General features: G+C 42.6%; 1 protein-coding gene across 3 annotated transcripts in view; it reads left to right on the top strand.

The window, feature by feature from the left end:
• Window positions 1-1,423: 1,423 nt before the first annotated feature.
• GIGYF1 (GRB10 interacting GYF protein 1) overlaps window positions 1,424-26,973 on the top strand; it is a 163,151-nt gene continuing 137,601 nt past the window's right edge. For all 3 annotated transcript variants that reach the window (XM_063449789.1, XM_063449790.1, XM_063449791.1), the window contains exon 1: window positions 1,424-2,789. The gene's annotated coding sequence lies outside the window, so the exon portion shown is untranslated. The remainder of the gene's footprint in view (window positions 2,790-26,973) is intronic.

Here is a 26,973-nt window from a genome sequence, read left to right on the forward strand (position 1 = left end):
TGTCTTTGTGTCTGTATGTATCTGTGTGTCTGTCTGTCTTTGTGTCTGTATGTATCTGTGTGTCTGTGTGTCTGTGCCTCTGTGTGTGTGTGTGTGTGCCTGTCTGTCTTTGTGTCTGTATGTAAATGTGTGTCTGTATGTCTGTCTGTCTTTGTGTCTGTATGTATCTGTGTGTCTGTATGTCTGTCTGTCTTTGTGTCTGTATGTATCTGTGTGTCTGTATGTCTGTCTGTCTTTGTGTCTGTATGTATCTGTGTGTCTGTATGTCTGTGCCTCTGTGTGTGTGTGCCTGTCTGTCTTTGTGTCTGTATGTATCTGTGTGTCTGTATGTCTGTCTGTCTTTGTGTCTGTATGTATCTGTGTGTCTGTATGTCTGTGCCTCTGTGTGTGTGTGTGTGCCTGTCTGTCTTTGTGTCTGTATGTATCTGTGTGTCTGTATGTCTGTCTGTCTTTGTGTCTGTATGTATCTGTGTGTCTGTATGTCTGTCTTTGTGTCTGTATGTATCTGTGTGCCTGTATGTCTGTCTTTGTGTCTGTATGTATCTGTGTGTCTGTATGTCTGTCTGTCTTTGTGTCTGTATGTATCTGTGTGTCTGTATGTGTCTCTGTGTCTCTGTATATGTGTGTTCCTGTGTGGGGGGAGGGAGGAACGTGTGGGAGGGGCCTTCTCTCATTTTGAAAAGGCTTTTAGCGCAGGACCTACACTGCAGAGTGTTTAAATTATGTCTTAGTTTTTTCAAAAACTTTTTTAATTTAATTTTTTCAATAGTTTTAACAGTTGCCCCGCCCCCTGCATTGTGACCCCGCCCCCCTGTATTGTGCCGTTACAGCAGCGGCAGGAGGAGAAAATGGCCGCCTGTTCGGAACAAGAAAGTTGGTTGAACAAAAACAAGCAGTTGCTGCCTGCTAGCCCCGCCTCTTCCTTCCTGGCCCCGCCCACGGCTCGCGCCCGCTGAGACGCTGTGGACTGGGCTCCGCCCCGCCGTGGGAAGGCAGGTCACGTGACTCCGCCGCGCGGCCGCCATCTTGTCCTGGGATCCCCACACACGGAGGAGGTGGCGGTGGCAGCGTGACGTGTCGTGACGTAACGAGGACTATCGCGACCGACCCGACGGGAACAGACAGACAGCGAGAGGTTCCCCTGGGGGAGGAGACACCCGGGGAGGCAGAGAGACAGCTCCAGGCCTGAGACAGCGAGAGACAGCTCCAGGCCTCACACAGAGAGACAGCTCCAGGCCTGAGACAGCTCCAGGCCTGAGACAGCGAGAGACAGCTCCAGGCCTGAGACAGCGAGAGACAGCTCCAGGCCTGAGACAGCGAGAGACAGCTCCAGGCCTGAGACAGCGAGAGACAGCTCCAGGCCTGAGACAGCGAGAGACAGCTCCAGGCCTGAGACAGCGAGAGACAGCTCCAGGCCTGAGACAGCGAGACAGCTCCAGGCCTGAGACAGCTCCAGGCCTCACACAGAGAGACAGCTCCAGGCCTCACACAGAGAGACAGCTCCAGGCCTCACACAGAGAGACAGCTCCAGGCCTGAGACAGCGAGAGACAGCTCCAGGCCTCACACAGAGAGACAGCTCCAGGCCTGAGACAGCGAGAGACGGCTCCAGGCCTCATACAGAGAGAGACGGCTCCAGGCCTCATACAGAGAGAGACGGCTCCAGGCCTCATACAGAGAGAGACGGCTCCAGGCCTCATACAGAGAGAGACGGCTCCAGGCCTCATACAGAGAGAGAGGGAGAGACAGACACCTTCAGGTCTGAGCGAAAGAGGCAGCCCAGGCCTTAGACAAGGAGAGAGCGCTCCAGGCCTGGGATACAGACAAAGAGAGACCTCTAAGCATTGCTGGGCCGGAGAGACGGCTCCACAGGCTGAGTGACACGGACTGGTCTTGCAGTGACTGCTCCAAATCTACAGGCCTGAGAGAGACTGCTTTATTCTGGCCTTAAACCGCTGCATCTTCTTACAGACCTGGGAGACAGCGAGACACACCTCCAAGCCACAAAGAGACAGACAAATGTAGAGGCCTTAGAGACAGCTTTACACGATCTGTTACTGCCTCTGGATTTACAGAGACGGCTATAGACAGGCCAGAGAGTGTCTCCATACACAGCTATAGAGGGCCAGACCTGGCCAGCCAGCATATCAACACAAGACTCTGAAAGGGGAACAGCACACAGGTCAGGGGTGTATATTAGTCCTGAGCAGGTAACCGTAGATCATATATGCACAGAAATATATTAATACAGAGTATTGAGTGACCGCAAAATCTGTACATGACTTTAGAGCAGCAATAGACCGGTTTTGGATCCCAACACACCCTGGAAAAATAAAAAGAATTCAACGTTTACAAGAATATGAAAACCGCCTATGTGTACGCATAGTGTCGGACATACAGATCCCAAGGAGACCTTGCCTGTATTTTATGGGGTGGTACATAGCAGGGTCTTAGTGACAATATAGAATTGCCTATAGTGTTCATGGACATTGTATATAAACATACGCACAGATCTACACGTGTAAATATAGAAACACAGAGTTTCTATCCTAAGAGACTTAAACCTGAAAGATACATCTGTATCAACTAGGATCCAGAAGAGGGACAGTTAAAGAAGACTGGGGGAAAGCCACAGTGACACCCAGTGAACTTGACAAGTGAGATACAGACCTCAGAGGTGAAAATCCTGGCAGCAAAGCCCTGAGTCTGCAGTATCCTAAGGGTCTGTTCCAGCGGATACCGTATTCTAGGTGGTCTCTTCATACTTAGAGGTGGCACACTTCCCTAGAAGGTAAATATTGGAAACCAGCCCTGTAAGGTCAATGTCCTAAAGCGAGTTTGTATACAGTGGGGATGCTTGCCTAATGTGTTGTATTGTAGACATTCCTTTCTGAGGGCCACTGCTGGGTAGCCACACTTTAATGAATCAGAGATCCGTTGGATGTTACTAGGCGACTGGTTGACCTCTCATTAGTTGTGGTTTACACACACCCCAGCTGCAGGGAGCAAGTTGTATTGGAAGGAAAACGTGTAAAAAAATGAAGTTCTATTCAGTTTAAATTTCATTTCTAATGCTTTACATAATGTTTGGTTATACGCTGGCCCATGCATAATATCGGACTGTATAATTATTGTCATTTCATGGGGAAGATGACTGGTTTGTTTGTACACTGATCGGGCTGTTTGGTGAGCAGATACAAATCCTGTAACAGAGAGGATTTTAAAAAGTTGGTTAAATGTGAGGGAATGACTAATGAGATTTGTAGTAGGGAGCTACGAGGGAGAAGTATGGAAACCCAGGAGGGGCCCCAAGCTTATGGACATGGCTGATTCTAGGGGTTTCTTCTTGAAAAGTGAGAATCTAGTTGAGGAAGAAGTCTCTTGATGAGACCAAGCTGGGCTTCAAGTACTCAGTGAAGAGGTAAATTTACAGGGGAACTATATAGCTGTGGGAGTTCTATTGCCTGATTACTGTATGGAAAAATGTCTTTAAAACCGGCCTTTTCTGTGGCGATGTACAAAGGGTGGGCAAATATACCAGTAATTCCAACATGAATTCCCACATGAAAAGTTTCACAAATGTGAACAATAGGTGCTGGGGGACCTGCTGGAGTAATTGGGGAGGAATTGCATTAAAGGTGCTATCTGTTCTTTACAGATTAAGGATGGATTGCATGTTGTGTTTCAGTGGTTGGAAAATACCTTCTTTAAGAAACGGTTTAAGCTGTACACACTGTCTAAAGTATGCATGAGTTCCAGGGAAAGCTGCACACCTAAAGAAGTTTTCAATTTGAGCGTTAGATGGGAGTACAGAGGGATCTGCTGGTATCAGAGGGGATCTATTCATTGTGAGTGCAGAGGGATCTGCTGGTGTCAGATGGATCAATTTATTGAGTGCAGAGGAATCTGCTGGTACCAGAGGGATCTATTCGTTGAGGTCAGAGGGATCTATTCGTTGTGAGGTCAGAGGGATCTATTCGTTGTGAGGTCAGAGGGATCTATTCGTTGTGAGGTCAGAGGGATCTATTCGTTGTGAGGTCAGAGGGATCTATTCGTTGTGAGGTCAGAGGGATCTATTCGTTGTGAGGTCAGAGGGATCTATTCGTTGTGAGGTCAGAGGGATCTATTCGTTGTGAGGTCAGAGGGATCTATTCGTTGTGAGGGCAGAGGGATCTATTCGTTGTGAGGGCAGAGGGATCTATTCGTTGTGAGGGCAGAGGGATCTATTCGTTGTGAGGGCAGAGGGATCTATTCGTTGTGAGGGCAGAGGGATCTATTCGTTGTGAGGGCAGAGGGATCGATTTGTTGTGAGGTCAGAGGGATCTGCTGGTATCAGAGGGATCGATTTGTTGTGAGGTCAGAGGGATCTGCTGGTATCAGAGGGATCGATTTGTTGTGAGGTCAGAGGGATCTGCTGGTATCAGAGGGATCGATTTGTTGTGAGGTCAGAGGGATCTGCTGGTATCAGATGGATCAATTTATTGAGTGCAGAGAAATCTGCTGGTACCAGAGGGATCTATTTGTTGTGAGGGCAGAGGGATCTGCTGGTATCAGAGGGATCTATTTGTTGTGAGATCAGAGGGATCGATTTGTTATGAGGTCAGAGGGATCTGCTGGTATCAGATGGATATACTTGTGATTGCAGAAAAATCTTCTGGTATCAGAGGGATCTATTGGTTGTGAGGTCAGAGGGATCTGCTGGTATTAGATGGATCTATTCGTTGTGAGTGCAGAAGGATCTGTTGTGAATGTAGAGGGATCTGTTGGTTGTGAGGGCATAGGGATCTGCTGGTATCACAGGGATTTATTGGTTGTGAGGGCAGAAGGATCTGCTGGTATCAAAGGGATCTATTGGTTGTGAGAGCAGAGGGATCTGCTGATATTGGATGGATCTATTTGTTGTGAGGTCAGATGGATCTGCCGGTATCAGATGGATCCATTTATTGAGTGAAGAGGGATCTGCTGGTACCAGAGGGATCTATTCGTTGTGAATGCAGAGGGATCTATTCGTTGTGAATGCAGAGGGATCTATTCGTTGTGAATGCAGAGGGATCTGCTGGTATGAGAGGGATCTATTTGTTGTGAATGCAGAGGGATCTGTTGTGAATGCAGAGGGATCTGTTGTGAATGCAGAGGGATCTGTTGTGAATGCAGAGGGATCTGTTGTGAATGCAGAGGGATTTATTGTTTGTGAGAGCAGAGAGATCTGCTGATATTGGATGGATCTATTAATTGTGAATGCAGAGGGATCTGCTGGTATCAGAGGGATCTATTTGTTGTGAGGTCAGAGGGTTCTGCTGGTATCAGAGGGATCTATTTGTTGTGAGGTCAGATGGAGCTGCTGGTATCATAGGGATCTATTTGTTCAGAGGGATCTGCTGGTATCATAGGGATCTATTTGTTCAGAGGGATCTGCTGGTATCATATGGATCTATTTGTTCAGAGGGATCTGCTGGTATCATAGGGATCTAATTCTTCAGAGGGATCTGCTGGTATCATAGGGATCTATTTGTTCAGAGGGATCTGCTGGTATCATAGGGATCTATTTGTTCAGAGGGATCTGCTGGTATCATAGGGATCTATTTGTTCAGAGGGATCTGCTGGTATCATAGGGATCTATTTGTTCAGAGGGATCTGCTGGTATCATAGGGATCTATTTGTTCAGAGGGATCTGCTGGTATCATAGGGATCTATTTGTTCAGAGGGATCTGCTGGTATCATAGGGATCTATTTGTTCAGAGGGATCTGCTGGTATCATAGGGATCTATTTGTTCAGAGGGATCTGCTGGTATCATAGGGATCTATTTGTTCAGAGGGATCTGCTGGTATCATAGGGATCTATTTGTTGTGAGGGCAGTGGGATAATGAGAGGACATGTAGAGTAAAGCACAGTAACAGAGTTCTTTATAGGTAATCCTCACTTTACTTTCCTAATGAATGCAATGCTTCCATAATAAACACCTATCCTGCTGAGCCTTTTAAGAAGTTCCCCTGTTACAGCAGATTTCCCCAAAGTTCCCACTAGCCGTTGGCAAGTAAAATGTACTAGAAATTCACCCCTTGTGAGAGATATGCAGGCTTGCAGTGGCAAGTCATTTTAAGCCTGTATATGTAGAATGGGTATGGTCTTGGTGCAGTACCTATGTTGTTTTAGCCTTTAAATCCAAAACGTATCCGTTTAAGCATGCCTTCAGTGTCTCCTTCCATTCACCGAACATCCTCAAATGCTTATCATAAGGAAGTGTTTGACTGGATGGACATGTCACTCTAGATGCATGGCCTTCTTGTCCACAATATTTCTCTGTGAAAAGCATTATTTATGCAGCCCTAGTCACACCTCCCCTGGCTGGGACTCTTACAGCCTGAATAAAAAAAATGGATTTTCCATCAGATTTTACAGGTCAGTGTGTTTACTTTAGAAGTTTTTATCTCCTGTCCTGTTTAACTTTAATCACACATTGGAGGCTGCTGCAGGCCCTACCAAGAAATTAACAGCAGGAGATAAGAAATTGTAAGCCATGAAAATCTAGACTTTTTCCTCAGAAAATGGGATTCTGTGGTGAATCTATACGTTGTTTTGTTGGCTGATCTGTATGTTAGTACCTCAAAGCTGCACTGCACTAATTCACAGGGAGAACAGGTCAATATTTTAGCTTCTTATGATGTGGAAACCATAATAATTTGTAGATTTAATGTAGGTTATTTCAGAAGTGCAAAGCTGCACTTGCCATATTGTAAATTATGGATTGCTCTCCCCCCCCCCCCCCATTGGTGACGTGATGCATTGGTGGGTATAACAAGCCCAATGAAGGAAAATGGGGCAGGAAAAGTTTATATTAATAGGAACTATATATAATATTGTTCCCTACCCGGTGCCAGTCTGTCTGGCTGATAAGCATTAATGAGATTTTTTTGGGCTAATGCCATTTCTCACCTATTGTGTCCTCACCAGACAGCAGTGCATGGGAATCTAAGCCACAAAACTTCCCCAACGCAGAATTCTCATACCAAATACCAAAACTTCCCCACTCAGCTATTTTCTGTCCAAAGAGCACCCGGATCGGAGGTAGCCAGTCCAATTGGTAGTAAAGGTTTCCTGGCTCATTGCCATCCTCCAACCCTGCCCAGCGTTTTGGGCTATTTGCTGTGGTGCACAGGAAGGTAGCACCCTCAACTCCAGGGTAATCCAAGATGACACCACCTTTTTCTCATCCATCCCAAAAAACGATATAATCGGGGGTTAGAGAGACACCCAAAGATTCACTGGGTCACAGCATAGTTCCACACAGTCTCATGGCATCTCCCGGACTGGCGGTTAATTCTTGGTGAACCCCATAATTCAACCAGTGCCCACAGCCCTCTAATACCACCACGCTAGAGTGATAACAGTCCTTTTTGAGTGTTCTGGGACCAGTACGTGTGTGTGTACGAAGCTGGCCTTGTATGGCTTATGATAAACGTCTCTATCAGACAGAGGAAGTTTTCCTGCATTCTGTGGTCAGGTGAGCGCCATAGCAATGCTGGCAAACCCTAATGTTTTATTTAAATAAAATGTTATCATTGCAAAAATACCTGCAGATAAATTAAATCTACACTTACTGGGACATATAGATGGCTCAAGCCCAGGCATAAGCAACCTTCAACACTCCAGATGTTGTGGACTACATCTTCCATGATGCTTTGTCAGCATTATGGGAGTAAAAGCATTTTGGGAGATGCAGTCCACAATGTCTGGAGTGCCAAAGGTTGCCTACACTTGAGTCTAGCCTATAGCCTTCTGAGACCCAGCCCATTAACGTGTGTCCTCTGTACTGGACATTTAGTTCACATGCATCTCCTCTTATTCTTTTGAGCTACTCTATCCCAACATGGGTTTACTTCAGGGAAATCATTCTCTTTAATATTTTTATTAGTGATATTGCAGAAGGTCTTGATGGTAAGGTATGTATTTTTGCTCATACTAAGATATGTAACCGGGTTGATGTTCCAGGAGGGATAAGCCAAATGGCAAATGATTAAGGTAAACTAAAAAAAAAAATGGTCAGAGTTGTGGCAGCTGACATTTAATGTGGATAAGTGCAAGATAATGCATCTTGGACGTAAAAACCCAAGGGCAGAGTACAGAATATTTGATAGTCCTAACCTCAACATCTGAGGAAATGGATTTAGGGGTGATTATTTCTGATGACTTAAAGGAACACTATAGAGTCAGGAACACAAACATGTATTCTTGAACCTATAGTTCAAAACCCACCATTTAGGTGGCTTTCCCCCCTCCCCCCCCCTCCCTCCCTCCTTAGAAGGAATAAAGCTCACCTTAATTCCAGCGCCGCCCCCTTGGTGACATCAGAATTGCGGATTTTTAGCAAATTCCCATGGGGAAAGCATTGGATTGGCTGAAATTGGCAAGGGGGCAGGACCAGACACCATTTTGTCCAGTTAGCACCTCTTCATAGAGATGCATTAAATCAATGCATCTCTGAGGAAAATTTACAGATTTTACTATTAACATGACGTAAAGTCATGCTTTTATTAATGACAAGGAGGCAAGCGACAGCCAATCGAGGAAGCCTTGGAAGCAATTGCCACACGAACCGAATGAGGCACAGACACATAGGTATCAATACCTGCTAGAGACATAACGTATTTGACCCACCAGGCTAGAGTAGACAACGGAAGACGCGACTTTTGGAAGGAGATGAAGAGTTCTTGTTTCAAAGGATTCCGTAACGTAGTGGAACGACGTTTACACTTCCATTAGTATGCAACAAGGCAAAGGAGAGATCTATTAGGGAAAACTGGGTAAAATTGATTTTAGAGGAGGTTTTTGTCCTCCGAGAAATGTCAGAGGACACCTTCTGGAGTAAAGGAACGAGCAACCACCTCAAGAGCTCGTACGTCAGGAAAAACCTCTTGTAAGAAAAAAAATTCAAGACAATAGAGACGTCCCACAAGACAGAGTATCGTTGTAAGGGTGGATGAGCAAACCAAATTCCTAAGAGAAGTCAATATATGACATGTCAACCAACCGGCGTCCAATCAAAACTTTTTGATGGCCAGCAGAAATGGACGATCGGTAAGGTCCACAGTGCGATAGGCTTTACCTTTTATCATAGAAGTCAGAAAAATGGAGGACATACATTAAAGAAGCCCATATGGGATTTACATTTCATTTCATGCACCAACTATGCCATCTGCTCCAAGCAGATTTATAAGCCTGTCTCGTGTTGGGTGCACCCTTGATAAGTCGGAGAGTTGATTGCAAAACTCCCTCAACCGACCAAGGTTCTCTGAAATAGACTGCACCATGAGATGCAAGAGACCTTGGAGAACAAGGGGATGAGGCACACCATCTGGATCCTGAAGAAGGCACTCGAGAGATGGAAGGTCGATAACCATCTCCTGAAGAGGAGGGTACTATGGTTGGGATGGCGATAGAGGAGCCACGATCACCAGGTACCAGACTGGCGATGTAGATGGAAAGGCAACGGGGAATCGGTGCAAAGGGAAGAAAATCGTAATTCCTTGGAGAAAACATTCATAGCCAGTGCTGTCGGATCTGGTCTCCAACTGAAAAAAAACGGGGATGTTGAGCATTCAAACAAGAAGCAAAAAGATCTATTTCCAATAGACCCATAGGTTCCAGATGTCTTGGAAGACCGTGGAATCCAAGTGCCAGTCGCTGGAATCTGAGTTGGCGTGAATACCAATCCGCCGTAGTGTTGGAGAGGCCTTGAATATATTCTGCCGTGACTGAAATGCCATGTATCAGGCAAAATTGCCAGAAATTGTGAGCCATGTAGGTCAGAATTTTGTGTTTTGTGCCTCCAAGTGATTGATGTAGGGGACAGCTAACACGTTGTCCATCTTCAGAAGGCTAGCACATTGTGCTTCAGTTGGGGAGAAACTGCGGACTGCAAAGGAACCGGCCAGAACTTCCAAACAATTGATGTGGAGTGTCGATTCCAGGTCTGATCTGCCCTTGGTGGAAATATTTCCGCATTGAGTGCCCCAACCGTGCAAACTTGTGTCGGATTTGATTATCAAATCTGGAGCTGTACAAAATATGGTGCGCTCATTCCAAGCTTCCATGTGAAGAAGCCACTGTTGGAGTTAATCCTTCGCTTCTGTGTCCAGAGTTACCACATCTGTGTATGATGCGCTGCCCTTGAGAGGAAGTTTGTAATCGTTGTAGGGCTCGATAGCCAAGAAGACCTGTTAAAATGGGCTGTATAGATGCCGCTAGAAGGCCTAACATTCTCAACAGTTGTTTGAGAGAGAGTTGAGTGGTTGCAAGTGTTCGCCTATCTCCTCCTTGATATTGGTTAATTTTGCCACCGGAAGGTGTAGACTTTGAAGGATAGAATCTACAATAATCCAATATAACCTAGAAATTTGAATTGTTGCATTGGAACAATAATGGATTTCTCCCAATTGATCAGGAAGCCTAGGTTCTCTAACAGAGTCAAAGTCCATGCAAGGTATGTCCGGATTAATTGAATAGACTGAGCCAGAATGAAAATGCTGTCTAAATATATTATAAGACGTACTCCCCGACTCCGTAGCAGGGCTACCATAGATTTTGTGAGCTTGGTGAAGCACCATGGAGCCAAAGACAGTCCGAATGGGAGGCACCTGAACCTCCATTTCCTGACCTACCATGTAAATTGCAGGAAGTTCTCGATCTTGATGTTGAACTGCGATAGGCACTGTGAGATATGCATCCTGCAGATCAGATTTGGCCATCCAATCTGCTGGTTGGAGAAGATCCCTTAAGCAATGCCCTCCTTCCATCTTGGAAGTGCTGATATGCTCATATGTGCTGATATGCTGTCTCAAATTTATTGCTGGACGCCATTTTTGGGAAACAAGAAAAGGTTGCTCACATAACCCAGGGTATGGGCTGGAATCTCTACGATGGATTGTCCACGGAGACAAGGTCTGCGTCTCATTGGGAAAAACAATTTCCCTCGATGGGGAACATTGAACAGGTAGAGAAATGAAGTCTATGCAATACCCTTTCACAGTGTCAAGAACCTAAGCATCTGATGCAATGAGGGACCATACATGGGGAACAATGTGTGAGCCTGCCCCCCACTATCAGTAAGGAAGAATGGAAATTGTGAAGACTTACCATAAGATCTTCATCCTGAAAGAGCACCTCTTAGGTCACTAACAACCCAGGGTCGACCACATCATGGGAAGGAGGTTGGTATAGTGCATTGTTCAAAGAAATCGGCTCGACCAGTATAAGAGCCTTGGTTCTGTCTAAAAGAACTTCTGTTTGTTTAGCTGGACAAAGGAGCCCATTTCTTTTACAAAGTTGTCCCCAAAGTGTTATCTGGCTCGTTCAGAGCCATAGATACATGTTGGGGCTCAGTCTTGAGCAAGATCGATTTGCGGCGTTCTGTGACAACCGCATTGTTGGCGTTGCCAACTTAAATCACTCTCTGGATCTAACCACTTAAGATGGCGCATTCTAATTCTAGATCATCCTCTACTGCTTCAAAGATCTTGGCTGCTGAGCCCAAGATGCCCAGGATTTTATCCTGACAATTTTGCAATGAAAATGTAAACCTTTAGTGGGATTCCATCCTGTCTTACTCAGGAATTGAATGATCTTAGGATCGACTGATAGCGTTTTACATGAGTCATCAGGGACTGTTCGGCGTGGCAATTCAGCCCGCAATTTATTTCACTTTGCCTTCTCAAAAGGCTTGCGTACTCTGGATGCAATATACTTGGCTACATGGTCTGAGGAGACCGCTGGGTGACATAGGACATCAGGTTCGAATTGGGGTTCACATTGAGTGTCCAAGATCCTATCTGTGTCCTTGGAGTCCGCATAATCTACCTCAATCTTGGTAGGTGTAACAGAACCGCTGGCACCCCGACCGGGTACCTTCCGCTGACTGTTGCTCCTAGTGCTTTCCGAGGTCTCCAAGCACTCCACCTGACACCATAACCACTGCAGACCCCACAAACCGCCGCAGCTTGGTTGGGGTCTCGTCGTCTCCACCCACTCTGGACCCAAGACCAGGGCCCAGCTTCCATTAGGTCGACCTCTCTGAATTCCAGAGAGCAGGAACAGGGACAAGCTCTTAGCAGAGCTTGGTGATTATACCCTGGGGAGTATAGTGATTATAGCAACCCCCAGAGTGTAGTTCTCCAATCCCCCAAACATGAGCCGAAACTTCATGAAGGTACAAGATGATCTGACTCCAATGAGCCTTTATTCCTCCTTATATACAAGTTTTCAGGCCAGAGGCACACCCCCTGGACCTGGTGGTAAACTGTGACAAAAGAGACACAAACCAATGGGAACACTAACAGAATAACACTCCCACATACACAATGAAATCCCTCCTCTCCATCCTGGAGCTAATTGGCTTAAGGCACTGCAGTAAACTCCATTATCTCCAGGTACAGAAAATATCTCCATTTTACACCAACAGCAAAAATACGTAAATGTAAATAAAAATACATCATTCTTATATTACACAGAACCCCCACATTTAACCTATCCCCAGATAGCTCGGATCTGAGCGCACAATATAGGTGAACAGATCCAACGAACAAAGTAAATTTGCCATGGGGTTAAAGTTTTTGGGAAGCCTCTGTAACGGCTACCCAGGTAGCGAGAGGGTATCAGCCGTTGGTGACGTCCTTTTCCTGGCAAGCTGCTGTATCAAAGTAAAGCTGGTATAATCCCAATCACGATATCCAGAGGGAGAGTCAGGTTCAGCTGTAAAAAGAGCAAAGTAATATACCCAAATAATCCCCTTCCAAGAACGAGACGAGGTTACGTTTTGAAGGGTAAAGAAGAACTGAGGACTGGGACACCCAGCCTGCTTTTTATTACAGTTGCATACAAAAAGTACCCACCCAGGGGGAGGCATAAAATCACCAATCATATACATGTTCCAACTCCCACGTCCCCTCCCCTCAGATAACCATTTAACATAATTAACATGTACAGTAATTTAGCAAAGTTCTGGATGTACCCCAAAAACAGGGGGTACAGCTTTAAGTCCGGTTTTCCCTAGATAGCCCTCGTCCAGGGGACCAACATATCCAAAAATCAGTCTATTCGGACAAATGGTTCGGGAGTTATGGGTTTCCAACGTTTTGACCGACCGCACAGACCAACTAGCCGAAAATAGTTCCATAAGTTTTGGCCTTGCGGTCGGTCCCCGTTCGTACGGTGAAAAGATATGAAATTAGTGCCATCCAGTCGAATCTCGGTGGTTGCTAGAATCCCCATAGTCTGTTAAGTCTTTCTACCGAACAGCAGGGCGTTCGGTAGCTTTGGCACGATTCCCCGGTGCCATGGAGGTCTCTGCGGTGTTCGCCTGTTTGCGTAGCAGATTTTAGTTCCAGACGATGGCTGGCAAACACCGCTGTTCGTGCGCAAGATGGCCGCGAACACGTGCAAAGTCACGAAATGGCGGCCACCTATACTTTATACAGTGGATTCGTGCGGACCCATACGAACGGTGGAAATGGAAACGAACAGAGGATATAAACTACAATTCCCTTGATTATTCTACAGACACCAGGAAACTTGTAAGGATCTGTTACAGCCTCTATTTCCAATGTTAGTCAGTTCAGATCGAAAAAAACGACTAAGTCCCATTCTAATGCACGAACGGGCCCCGTTCGTGCAAATAGCACAGTGTAACTTGGCGTTTGAAATTTAGCCAGAGTGTCTAAGTGGAGGAGAAGGTAAGGGTCAGCGGTGTTCGTGCAAATGTGTAGCCGATTTTTAGTTCCATGGATTCAGGGGCACACACCGCTGACCGCGTTCGACTAAATTAAAATGGCCGCCGCCACGTGTTCGTTTGTCGAATGGCGGCCACTTCGACTACTTCGGCTGCATCCGAAGTGCCATATAAAAAGTACTAATCCTTCCCCGTAGTATTTAAAGGGCCAGAAGTAGTGAAATAAAATCTGATATGGCCAAATAAAGGGGCCATAGTCATGAGGAAGGAGGCTGGCAATCAGGCTCCTCCAACAGCCAGGGGCAAAGGGCAGTTTGAAACCTAAAAATCCAGTGACAGGCATTTTGTCACAGTAGGTTTAACAGGACGTGTATCCCGAACAGGATTAGCATCCTCTTCATCTGTAATTTCATAATCAGGATCAGAAATAATCTCTGAATTCTCCATATAGGACTCGGGGATCTCCTCCTCAATATCATTGAGCTCAGATTCAGAGTTCAGTTGGGCTTTTGCCCCTTTCCCAAGTCTAGTCGATTTTGCCCAACTAGTAACTCTTTTGCGCGGTGGTAAATTAATTGCGCCATCCATGACAGGTATGGTACTGTCCATCTCTATTGTTTTGGAGGAGTGTTTAGCCTTATATGAGGCCTTGCGGCCAGGCTGAAGCAGAGCTGGTGTGAGTACAGGTACTGCTGCCTGAGTAGTCGGCTGAGCCGATCTCTGTGGCTGTAACAGGGTCTGGGCAAATATCTGTGAAGTGAATCAGACATAACCCCCATTACTGACACCAGGGCCTTGTCATTGCTTTTGCCATGGAAGTGTCAATTAAAGCCTGCATGTCAGCAGGATCAGTAAAATCAGCAGAAAAATCAGCCTCATCTCCAGAGATACCTGGAGAGGTTTCTAAAGTGATCTGCATGCTTGCTGTAGACCCAAAAGGCACAGAAAGATCCTGTCAGACTGCATCATAAATATACAAACAAACCTAAGGGGATGAATAAAGTAAAACATTACCTAAAGGAAAGGGTTGAGTAACCCTCAAGTAAATAAATAAATAACTAAACAAGATAAAGAAATGAAAGTACTCACAATAGTGAAAAAATAGCAATTGTAATATAAAAACACAGGAACTGCCCGGCTGCCACTATAACTGAACCCCAACTTAGATGGTGGTAGAGCAGCAGCCAGACAGATAAATGAAGGGGAAAAAAACAGCACAATAGACTATACTGGACACCGCCTATTATGCTATGAAGAGGATGCTGATTGGCTGTTCCTGTTGCTATGAAGATATAGCTCTCATGTTATTTACTGTTGTTTTATTTTTTTTATATACTGATTTTAATGTTGTTTTTCTTTGCTGCTGAGGTAAATAAAGAAAGAGTGCAGCATAATAGGAGCCTCCGTGTCTTAATAAAATTCAGGGTTCCCATGCAGAGCGTGGAGATGCTGAATGGCAGCACTGAGCCAGGAAGCACCTCTACTGGCCATCTGAGTAATGGCCACTTGGAGGTGTCCCCAGGGGCAATGTAATAAAATGCCAGAAGGCAATGATTATACTCACCAGAACTACATTAAGCTGTAGATGTTCTGCTGACTATATTGTCCTTTAAAAGGTAGGCAGACAATGTAATAGAGCAGCAGGAAATGCTAGCAGAATGCTGGGTTGTATAGGGAGAGGTATTAGCAGTAGAAAGAGGGAAGTGCTCATGCCATTGTACAGAACACTGGTGAGACCTCACTTGGAGTATTGTACGCAGTACTGGAGACCGTATCTTCAGAAGGATATTGATACCTTAAAGAGAGTTCAGAGAAGGGCTACTAAACTGGTTCATGGATTGCAGGATAAAACTTACCAGGAAAGGTTAAAGGATCTTAACATGTATAGCTTGGAGGAAAGACGAGACAGGTGGGATATGATAGAAACATTTAAATACATAAAGGGAATCAACACAGTAAAGGAGGAGACTATATTTAAAAGAAGAAAAACTACCACAACAAGAGGACATAGTCTTAAATTAGAGGGGCAAAGGTTTAAAAATAATATCAGGAAGTATTACTTTACTGAGAGGGTAGTGGATGCATGGAATAACCTTCCAGCTGAAGTGGTAGAGGTAAACACAGTAAAGAAGTTTAACCCCTTCCCGCCGTTACGACGTTCTATGCCGTCACGCATTTAGTGGGCTTTAAAGCCGTTGCGACGGCATAGAACACCGTAACGGCTTTAAGCCCTGGAGCGCCCGGGATACTTACCTTCCCGGCGCTCCGCTTCGGGAGGACTGCCTCACAGCCCAGGCAGCCCCCCCCCCCACGGCAAATCAGGCCCCCGGGGGCCATGTGATCGCTCTCAAAGAGCGATCACATGGCCCCCAATAGCTGGCTGTGGATCTGCCAGCAGGGGGACTGTCTAAAATATTAGACAGTCCCCCTGCTGGTAGGTAGTGTAAAAAAAAAAAATTAAACATGTTATAAAATAAAATAAATATTTTTTATATGTATATATGTATATTATATATATTTAACGTCATACATAGTGTATTTTAATACTAATATAAGTACATATATTAGTATCAAAATACACTTAGAATGACGTTACATATATATAATATACATATATTATATATATATATATATAATAGATATATACACATTATATAAATACGTATAATTACAATAATAAAATAATAATTAATAAATAAAATATTGAAACAAAATTTAATATAAATTATATATCCATATGTAATTTCATTCTAACTGTATTTTGTTATTAATATATATATATATTGGTAACAAAATACACTTAGAATGACATTCTATATATATCTATCTATATATAAAATGCAAATAACCGCATATACATATATATATATATATATATATATATATATATATATATATATATATATATATTATATATATATATATAGATATATATAGATATATATAGATATATATATATATATAGATAGATATATAGATATATAGATATAGATAGATATATAGATATATAGATATATATATATATATATATATAGATACATATATATACATAAAAGATTACATTAGTAAACACTTAGAATTGAAATACCTATAAATGCATATATATTAAAATTCTACGTGTATATTAAAGTAATCTTTTAACATAATTAGGTGATTTGATTAATTAAAATTTGATTGACATACCTGACAACACAGGGAGAAAGTGCAGATAATTTAATTTGCATGCACTATATTTGACCCTGTAACTCTCCAAGACACCATAAAACCTGTACATAGGGGGTACTGTTTTACTCGGGAGACTTCGCTGAACTCACATATTAGTGTTTCAAATTGGTAAATTGTATTACAACGATGATATTTTAAGTAAACGTGACGTTTTTTGCATTTTTTACAAACGAACGGCACTTTTATGGACTATATTATTGTTGTAATATGTTTTACTGCTTAAAACACTAATATTTGTGTTTAGTAAAGTCTCCCGAGAATAACACTACCCCCCATGTACATGTTTTATGGTGTTTTGGAAAGTTAGAGTAACATATAAGGCTTGCATTTCATTTTTTTGACATTGAAATTTGCCAGATTGGTTATGTTGCCTTTGAGAGCGTATGGTAGCCCAGGAATGAGAATTACCCCCATGATGGCATACCATTTGCAAAAGTAGACAACCCAAGGTATTGCAAGTGGGGTATGTCCAGTCTTTCTTAGTAGCCACTTAGTCACAAACACTGGCCAAATATTCGTTTTTTGCTTTTTTAACACAAAAACAAATAACGCTAACTTTGGCCAGTGTTTGTGACTAAGTGGCTACTAAAAAAGACTGGACATACCCCACTTGCAATACCTTTGGTTGTCTACTTTTTCAAATGGTATGCCATTATGGGGGTAATTCTCAATCCTGGGCTACCACACCGTCTCAAAGGTAACATTACCAATCTGGCAAATTTCTATTTGAAAATGGAACGTTCTAGATTTGACCCTGTAACTTTCCAAAACACCATAAAACCTGTTAATGGGGGGTTCTGTTGTACTCGTGAGACATCGCTGATTACAAATATGTGCATTTTTGTGCAGTAAAACCTAACAGTATTATGACAATCACAGCTAAAATGTCAGACGGAAAAACAAATTTTTAAAAAAAAATCTGCTTTTCTCACATTTTTTTTTTTTATTATATTCATAATGAATTATGTTCCATATATGAATAGTTAATGATACATTAAAGCCCTGTTTCTCCTGAACAAAATGATATATAATATGAAAGAGGGGAACTACGGGTGAACAGACATATAGCGCAAATTCCAGTTTTTGTTTACGTTTTGTTTTGATCAGAACGTGCACTATTGACTCCGTCCTGAAGGGGTTAAGCATGCGTGGAAGAGGCATAAGGCTATCCTAACTATAAGATAAGGCCAGAGACTAATGAAAGTATTTAGAAAATTGGGCAGACTAGATGGGCCGACTGGTTCTTATCTGCCGTCACATTCTATGTTTCTAATTCAGATGGATTGTAAAGAGGACATCCGGGCTTTCCAGTGAGGTTATGTGATAGGCTGGGATGCTGGGAACTTCCTCCTACTTTTTCATCAAAAATGGATGGTATATTGGAAGACAAGTTTTTCGGTTCCCAGGAAAATGTTTGTATAATGCTACTCTATGAATTTGCCAGACAAGCCTTCCCTATTCAGGGGCTTAAACCAGTTAATGACTCAGTCTTTATTGCATAGACGCTAAGCTGACCCTGTTTGCAGTAAAATATATATTACAGATATTAAAAAGCCAGAACAAAGTTAGCTGACACTTATAAAGGGACTGCCATTTTATTGATGTAACACCTTGGAGGCCATTGTCATTTGTCTCCCATAGGAAAGTCCTGTTAACATTAAATGACACGCATCATTGTGAAAACCTTCCTGTAATGGCATGAACTAGCGTTGGTCCCTAAGGGTTAAAGGTTCTACGTAACTGAACAAAGCTGACTGTCGGACCGGGCAGTGGAGGGCCTGGCTGGAATAAGCTGCCGCTTTGGCCTGTGATTCGATGCGGTGGGTCACCAGGCTTATCCCTTTGAGGGTTACTGCTGTGTGTGCCTGCTTTGCAATGCTCGTTCTCCTGTCATTTTGTTATATTGAATTCCCAGTAGCCAGTCCTTCATTGCTTTTCTGTTAAATGTTTTCATGTCTCTCTTGATGAACTCCAGAGCAGCGATTCCTCCGTTATTGCTGGCACCCACCCTCTGTATTTATATGGTTAATGGAATCGTTTGCCTTCCTTCGTTGCGAGCTGTTATAACTGAACTAAACCGCTTGTATGGTCTCAATGCTTTATAGAGAATTGAAATAGTATTCGTTATTTGCTTATCGGCCTCCATGATGAGGGACTACCATTTTAGGTGCTGTGCAAATATACCTTTGTGCTGTGTGGTTACTGTTGCCCAATGAGTTTGTGTACACTTTATTTGGTATAATTTGAGGCTTCCTTGTTGCTGGCTAGGCCTCACCTCCTCCTGCATCATCACACTGATGGCGAGACCTAATGCACTCACTGCGCTCACATTAAAGCTTCTCCATAGCAAAGCATTGAATCAGTGCTTTCCTATGGACAACATAGAAGATGTTAGACATTAGTCGTTTCATGGAGTAAAACTCTGTTAGAGACCTGAACCTCCCCCCACGGGCTATGTGGTCGCTATCACAGAACACTTGCTGGCCAAGCTCTGCCTGCACGGGTACTGTCTGGGCTGTCAAGCAATCCCCACAATGCTGTAAATAAGAAATGAAAATGACCAGTAATGCCCAAATCTGTTAGATATATTGATCTATTAATATCGAAATACTCTTAGATTGACATTATATACACACACACACACACATTTAAAAATAATAATGGGAAAAAAAACGTGTGCAATCTCATACTAAAATATGGGGTGGGGGGGGGGGGTACTGAAGTACCTGTACATATTGGGGGGGTACTGAAGTACCTGTACATGGGGGGGGGGTACTGAAGTACCTGTACATGGGGGGGGGGTACTGAAGTATCTGTACATGGGGGGGGGGGGGGTACTGAAGTATCTGTACATGGGGGGGGGGGGGGGGGGTACTGAAGTACCTGCACATTTGGGGGGGTGTACTACCTGTACAATTTATTGCAGTAAAATGTCACGCAGAACTAAGAAAATAACATTTCTTAATCTTTCACCTTTTTAGGTCTTATTCATATAAAATAGTTTGATATATAATTTATCTATAATTAGTGTGGGTGCATTTAATATGATTATGGTTGAACAGACATGTAGTAAATCCTAGATTTTGCTTTGAATGTATACAGTTGCCTCTGTCGTGTGGGGTTAATGAGTCGTCCTTTTTGCCACTTGCCTTCATTTTATTATCTTTTCTTCCTTGTGCTGGATCTCAATACATGGGAGCCGCCATTTTGTTTTCCTTTGTCCGTGATGACTGCGGTTTTCCTTCCGTGAGATTGATTGTACTGATGTATTGTGGGTTAATCTGATAACAGAACCTTTGAGCTCCGCCAAGTGTCACATTTTGTCAGCCTTGCTGTTATAAATAAGGAAAGGTATAGTCTGTACAATTCTACAAAACTAAATAAGTAAAAAACAATAGAAAAGGCTGCGCTTACAATAAAAACAAATTCGGAGTAAAGTCCAGAGAAAAAAGAAGTCCAACTGTTGTGTCCTTACAAATGGTCTTAGCTGGTGATGTCCTCTACCAATGCAGTGGTTCCTCTCATATGAAAAGACAGAAAGGGAAAGACGGACAACCAATAGTGTGGTATGTAAAATACTATTGTAAATGGAAATAATAATAATATAGAACTCACATTTCCCAGAGCTAATGTCCTAGCTCTGGAATGAAGCGCATACAGCGGTTTGATCCCCGCTTATGGGATTTTGATGGGTTCCTCTCTGTTCTTGGTGTCCAATTCTCGGAAATAAAAGAAATATCCGATAGTGCTCACTGTATAGCAATGTGGATAAAATAATAAAAGAATGTACTTATAAACCAAGAGCAGACCGACTGCTCTATGTTGACAGCTTTGGTGGATTGATCCCCACCTAGGATTTCTATAAGTGCAGGAAACTTCCAGGGGTTTTCAAGGTATTAATAAAACCAATAAAAATAAAATTTAAAAATAAAATTAAAAAGCCAGGGTAAAATGAAATATGTGTCTATAAAAAAGATTATTGGCACAAACAAATGACCCAAAAATACTTTAATATATTTAAAAACACAATTTAGGTTTCCATAACGCGTTTCGTCAAATACTTTTTCAAATGGTCTTTTTTGACGAAACGCGTTATGGAAACCTAAATTGTGTTTTTAAATATATTAAAGTATTTTTGGGTCATTTGTTTGTGCCAATAATCTTTTTTATAGACACATATTTCATTTTACCCTGGCTTTTTAATTTTATTTTTAAATTTTATTTTTATTGGTTTTATTAATACCTTGAAAACCCCTGGAAGTTTCCTGCACTTAAAGAAATCCTAGGTGGGGATCAATCCACCAAAGCTGTCAACATAGAGCAGTCGGTCTGCTCTTGGTTTATAAGTACCGTATTTATCGGCGTATAACACGCACCGGCGTATAACACGCACCTCATTTTTAGAAAGAAATTCCAGGAAATTTCCCCCCTCCCATAGTATTCCCCCCCCCTCATCCCACAGTATTCCCCCCTCATCCCATAGTATTCCCCCCATAGTATTCTCCCCCCCTCCCCTCCCATAGTATTCTCCCCCCCTCCCCTCCCATAGTATTCTCCCCCCCTCCCCTCCCATAGTATTCTCCCCCCCTCCCCTCCCATAGTATTCTCCCCCCCTCCCCTCCCATAGTATTCTCCCCCCCTCCCCTCCCATAGTATTCTCCCCCATCCCCTCCCATAGTATTCTCCCCCCTCCCCTCCCATAGTATTCTCCCCCTCCCCTCCCATAGTATTCTCCCCCTCCCCTCCCATAGTATTCTCCCCCCTCCCCTCCCATAGTATTCTCCCCCTCCCCTCCCATAGTATTCTCCCCCTCCCCTCCCATAGTATTCTCCCCCTCCCCTCCCATAGTATTCTCCCCCTCCCCTCCCATAGTATTCTCCCCCTCCCCTCCCATAGTGTACTTCCTCCCCCTCCCCTCCCATAGTGTACTTCCCCCCCCTCCCCTCCCCTCCCATAGTGTACTTCCCCCTCCCCTCCCCTCCCATAGTGTACTTCCCCCTCCCCTCCCCTCCCATAGTGTACTTCCCCCCCCTCCCATAGTGTACTTCCCCCCCCCCTCCCATAGTGTACTTACCCCCCCCCTCCCCTCCCAAAGTGTACTTCCCCCCCCCCCTCCCCTCCCATAGTGTACTCCCCCCCCCCATAATTACTTACCTGTCCTGAAGCGTGGGCCGGCTTCACAGCTTGCACCGCGGTACAGGAACTTTAATTTCATGTTCCGGTTTCCGGCGGGACTGAAAGGAAGTGTGCACACTATTGTGCACACTTCCTTTCAGTCCCGCCGGAAACCGGAACATGAAATTAAAGTTCCTGTACCGCGGTGCAAGCTGTGAAGCCGGCCCACGCTTCAGGACAGGTAAGTAATTATGGGATATCTGCGTATAACACGCACCCACGATTTTCCCTCTATATTTTCAGGGGAAAAAAGTGCGTGTTATACGCCGATAAATGCGGTCTTTTATTATTTTATCCACATTGCTATACAGTGAGCACTATCGGATATTTCTTTTATTTCCGAAAATTGGACACCAAGAACAGAGAGGAACCCATCAAAATCCCATAAGCGGGGATCAAACCGCTGTATGCGCTTCATTCCAGAGCTAGGACATTAGCTCTGGGAAATGTGAGTTCTATATTATTATTATTTCCATTTACAATAGTATTTTACATACTACACTATTGGTTGTCCGTCTTTCCCTTTCTGTCTTTTCATGAGAGGAACCACTGCATTGGTAGAGGACATCACCAGCTAAGACCATTTGTAAGGACACAACAGTTGGACTTCTTTTTTCTCTGGACTTTACTCCGAATTTGTTTTTATTGTAAGCGCAGCCTTTTCTATTGATTTTTACTTATCTAGTTTTAAAGGGTCTGAGGGATTCCCTTTTAATAGGTTGCTGCTTTTAAGTTACCTAGTGCTGTCTCATCTTTATCTTTGTTACCAATTCTACAAAACTACATGAATAAAAAAAGATTGACACCGGTAGCTATTTAGAGAGAGTTTGAATATTTATTATTTATTTTTCTGTAGTGCCAGGAAAACAAGGTGAACATTTTTCTATAGTGCTAGGTTAAAACCCCTTCAGTCACTTTTCTTAATCCAGCGCCAATGTACCTCGTCGCTGGGTCAGGCTCCTCCCCGCCGAAAGTCAGCCGGCTGGAGAGAGACCTAATGCACACCCGCGGCAATGGCCGTGCGTGCATTAGAATTTCCTCATTGGAAAACATTCATCAATGCTTTCCCATGGGTAAAAATCTGACACAACATGCAGAGCGTGAGGACGTCCAGTGTCAAATAACGGACCAAAGGTCCATTTCGATTCTGGAAGCCCTCTAGCCGCTATCTGTTAGACAGCCACTGAGGGCAAACTTAGAGCTACAATGTTAGCATTGCAAGAGGGACACTACACCCAGACTCCTTCAATTAGCTGAAGTGGTCTGGGTACCTACAGTGTCCCTTTAATTCAATGGTATTTTTGCCTGAAATAAAGTGGTGCCCAAATGGTAGACCCCTACCCTTCCAATGATTCTTTGAGAACCTTTAGAAAGGTATAGTTCCAGAATAGTTTGGGATTTACCTTTTTTGGTGCCCAAGATTTAATAAATCCTTCCTGAAGTAATCACTTGTTTAACCCCTTAAGGACACATGACATGTGTGACATGTCATGATTCCCTTTTATTCCAGAAGTTTGGTCCTTAAGGGGTTAGAGGGACACTCCACTGCCCAAATACAAAATAATCACAGTGTATACCAAAAATGAAAACAAGCATGCATTTAATTCTACAAACAATATATCACCAAAGTGTAAATGTATGCGAAGTGAATACCAAGTATAAATTATACTTCTCTATTTAGTCAAATTGGACAGCCTCCCAAGATCATTACCCAGGAAATGATCTTATGTTGACCAGAATATATAAAAAAACAAGACGTATGGGATACGGCTATATAAATCTAAGGAACATAAACAATATATAGTGTAATACTATTTAACCCCGTAAGGACGGCGGGCGTGCTATGCCGCCCGCTGGCGTGATCGCGGTGGGGGGAGTCCCGCTGCTGCTGTTCCGGACGTCCTGGGCCATGTGATCGCGAGGTCCTTGTGAGGACCTCACAATCACATTATTATTTATATAGCGCCATCAGATTCCGTAGCACTGTACAATGGGCATAGCCGTCCACAGCAGTGCCAGCAGGGGGAGTGCCTGTAATGACAGGTAGTCCCTCTGCTGCCTGAAATAAGTAAAATAAGTTTTACAAAAAAGTTTAAAATAAAATATATACATAGATATAGATATATACATAGATATAGATATAGATAGATATATACACATAGTGGTATATATGTATGTATATAGATATATAATTTCGTTCTACGTGTATTTTGATAAATATATTGGGGATCGACCGGCTTTACCAATATAATCGGCCGATATTCGGTATTTTTGGCAGTATCGGGTTACCATGACAGCGCTCCGCGCGGCACACAGGCCGCAAGATTTACACTGGGAGCTGGAGGAGCGTCAGGAAAGGTAAGTAAACGCTTGCTGCCAGCCCCCACCCCACTGCTCAGCCAATGCCACTGGACCACCAGGGATTGCTATAGCCCCCTTCCCTGGCCAGGTAACAAGCAGGGAGGGGGGACAAAAAAAATAAATTAAACATTACAAATTAAAATAAAACAAACATAAAAAATTAAAATAAAAAATGCCTTTCCCCCCATTTTACACAAATCACATCCCTTCAGGAAAACACACACACTCTGTATTATATACACACACTACACACTCTGTATATAATGTAGTGTGTGTATATGTAGTGTGTGTGTTCACTGTACGCACATTACACACACTGCGTTCGCTATACACACTACACACACACACACCGCATTCCCTTTACACACCACACACTACATTCACTATATATACACACACACACACACACACTGCATTCCTTATATAAACACTACACGGTCACTGCATTAACTATACACACTACATAAACACACCTTGCATTCATTATATACACACTACACAAATACACACAGCTCCACTGTCTAAACACACTGCATCCACTGCATGTGGCTTGTATATTTTGTGCATTTACCTTTAGAAATAGTTTATTTTTTCAAAATGGTAAATGCACAGAATATCAGCAAGTTATCGGCTATCGGCCTGAAAGTTCAGATTATCGGTATCGGCTCTAAAAAAATCAATATCGGTCGATCCCTAATATATATTATCAAAATACAGTTAGAACGAATCTACACACATATATATATATATATATATATATATATATATTTTTTTTTTTTATTTTTTTTATGTATTTACATATTTATTTTATATTCTATATAAATATATTATATATAATAAATATCATTCTGTGTATTTTGATTTATATATATATATATATATATATATATATATATAAATATATTAATATTAAAATACACTTAGTGTGTGTAAAATATATATATATAATATACCTATTTTATATATATATTCAATGTATATATTTATATAGTAATTTTACATAATTAGGTTATTTTATTAAAGGAACACTATAGTCACCTAAATGACTTTAGCTAAATAAAGCAGTTTTAGTGTATAGATCATTCCCCTGCAATTTCACTGCTCAATTTATTGTCATTTAGGAGTTGAATATGCTGTGCAATTTTGGGCACCTGTTCTAAAGAAAGATATCATGGCACTAGAAAAAGTGCAGAGACGAGCTACAAAATTGATAAAAGGAATGGAGCTTTTTAGTTATGAAGAAAGGTTAAAAAATGTAAATCTCTTCAGTTTGGAAAAACGGCGCCTGAGATGGTATATGATAACATTATACAAATATATTCAGTACAAACCTTTATCTGGAAATCTATTCATAAACATGGCTATACATAGGACACGAGGTCACACATTTAGGCTGGAAGAAAGGAGATTTCATCAAAGGCAAAGAAAAGTTTTTTTTACAGTAAGAGCAATAAGTATATGGAATTCATTGCCTGAAGAGGTGGTTTTATCAGAGTCCATACAGATGTTTAAACTGCAATTGGATAAATACTTGTAAAAACATAACATACAGGGATACAATTTCTAATTAGTGGGGTAATAGCTGCTTGATCCAAGGAGACATCTGACTGCTATTTTGGGGTCAAGAAGGAATTTTTTCCTAGTTTGTTGAAAAATTGGAGGCGCTTCAGACTGGGTTTTTTGCCTTCTTTTGGATCAACAGCAAAAGCATATGTGAGGAAGGCTGAACTTGATGGACAAGTCTCTTTTCAGCTTAGTATGTAAATCACTTTGTTTCTGTTTATGCAGCCCTAGCCACACCTCCCCTGGCTATGATTGACAGAGCCTGCATGAAAAAAAAACTGGTTTCACTTTCAAACAGATGTAATTTACCTAAAATAATTGTATCTCAATCTCTAAATTGAACTTTAATCACATACAGGAGGCTCTTGCAGAGTCTAGCAAGCTATTAACATAGCAGGGGATAAGAAAATCTTAATTAAACAGAACTTGCAATAAAGAGAGCCTAAATAGGGCTCTCTTTACAGGAAGTGTTTATGGAAGGATGTGCAAGTCACATGCAGGGAGGTGTGACTAGGGTTCATAAACAAAGGGATTTAACTCCTAAATGGCAGAGGATTGAGCAGTGAGGCTGCAGGGGCATGTTCTATAAAACAAAACTTCTTCATTAAGCTAAAGTTGTTCACTTGACTATAGTGTCCCTTTAATTACAATTTGTGGGACCTGCCTGACATCCCAGTCCAAAAATCCAGATAATTTAAATTGTTAGCACTATATTTAACCCTGTCTTAAATTTCCAAGACACCATAAAACCTGTACATGGGGGGTACTGTTTTACTCGGAAGACTTCGTGAATACAAATATTAGTGTTTCAAGACAGTAAAATGTATTACAACGATGATATTGTCAGTGAAAGTTATTTTTTTTTGCATTTTTCACACACAAATGGCACTTAAACTGACAATATAATTGTGATACGTTTTACTGTTTTGA

The sequence above is a fragment of the Pelobates fuscus genome, chromosome 3 (genome assembly GCF_036172605.1).
Source record: "Pelobates fuscus isolate aPelFus1 chromosome 3, aPelFus1.pri, whole genome shotgun sequence".
NCBI classification, from domain to species: Eukaryota; Metazoa; Chordata; class Amphibia; order Anura; family Pelobatidae; genus Pelobates; species Pelobates fuscus.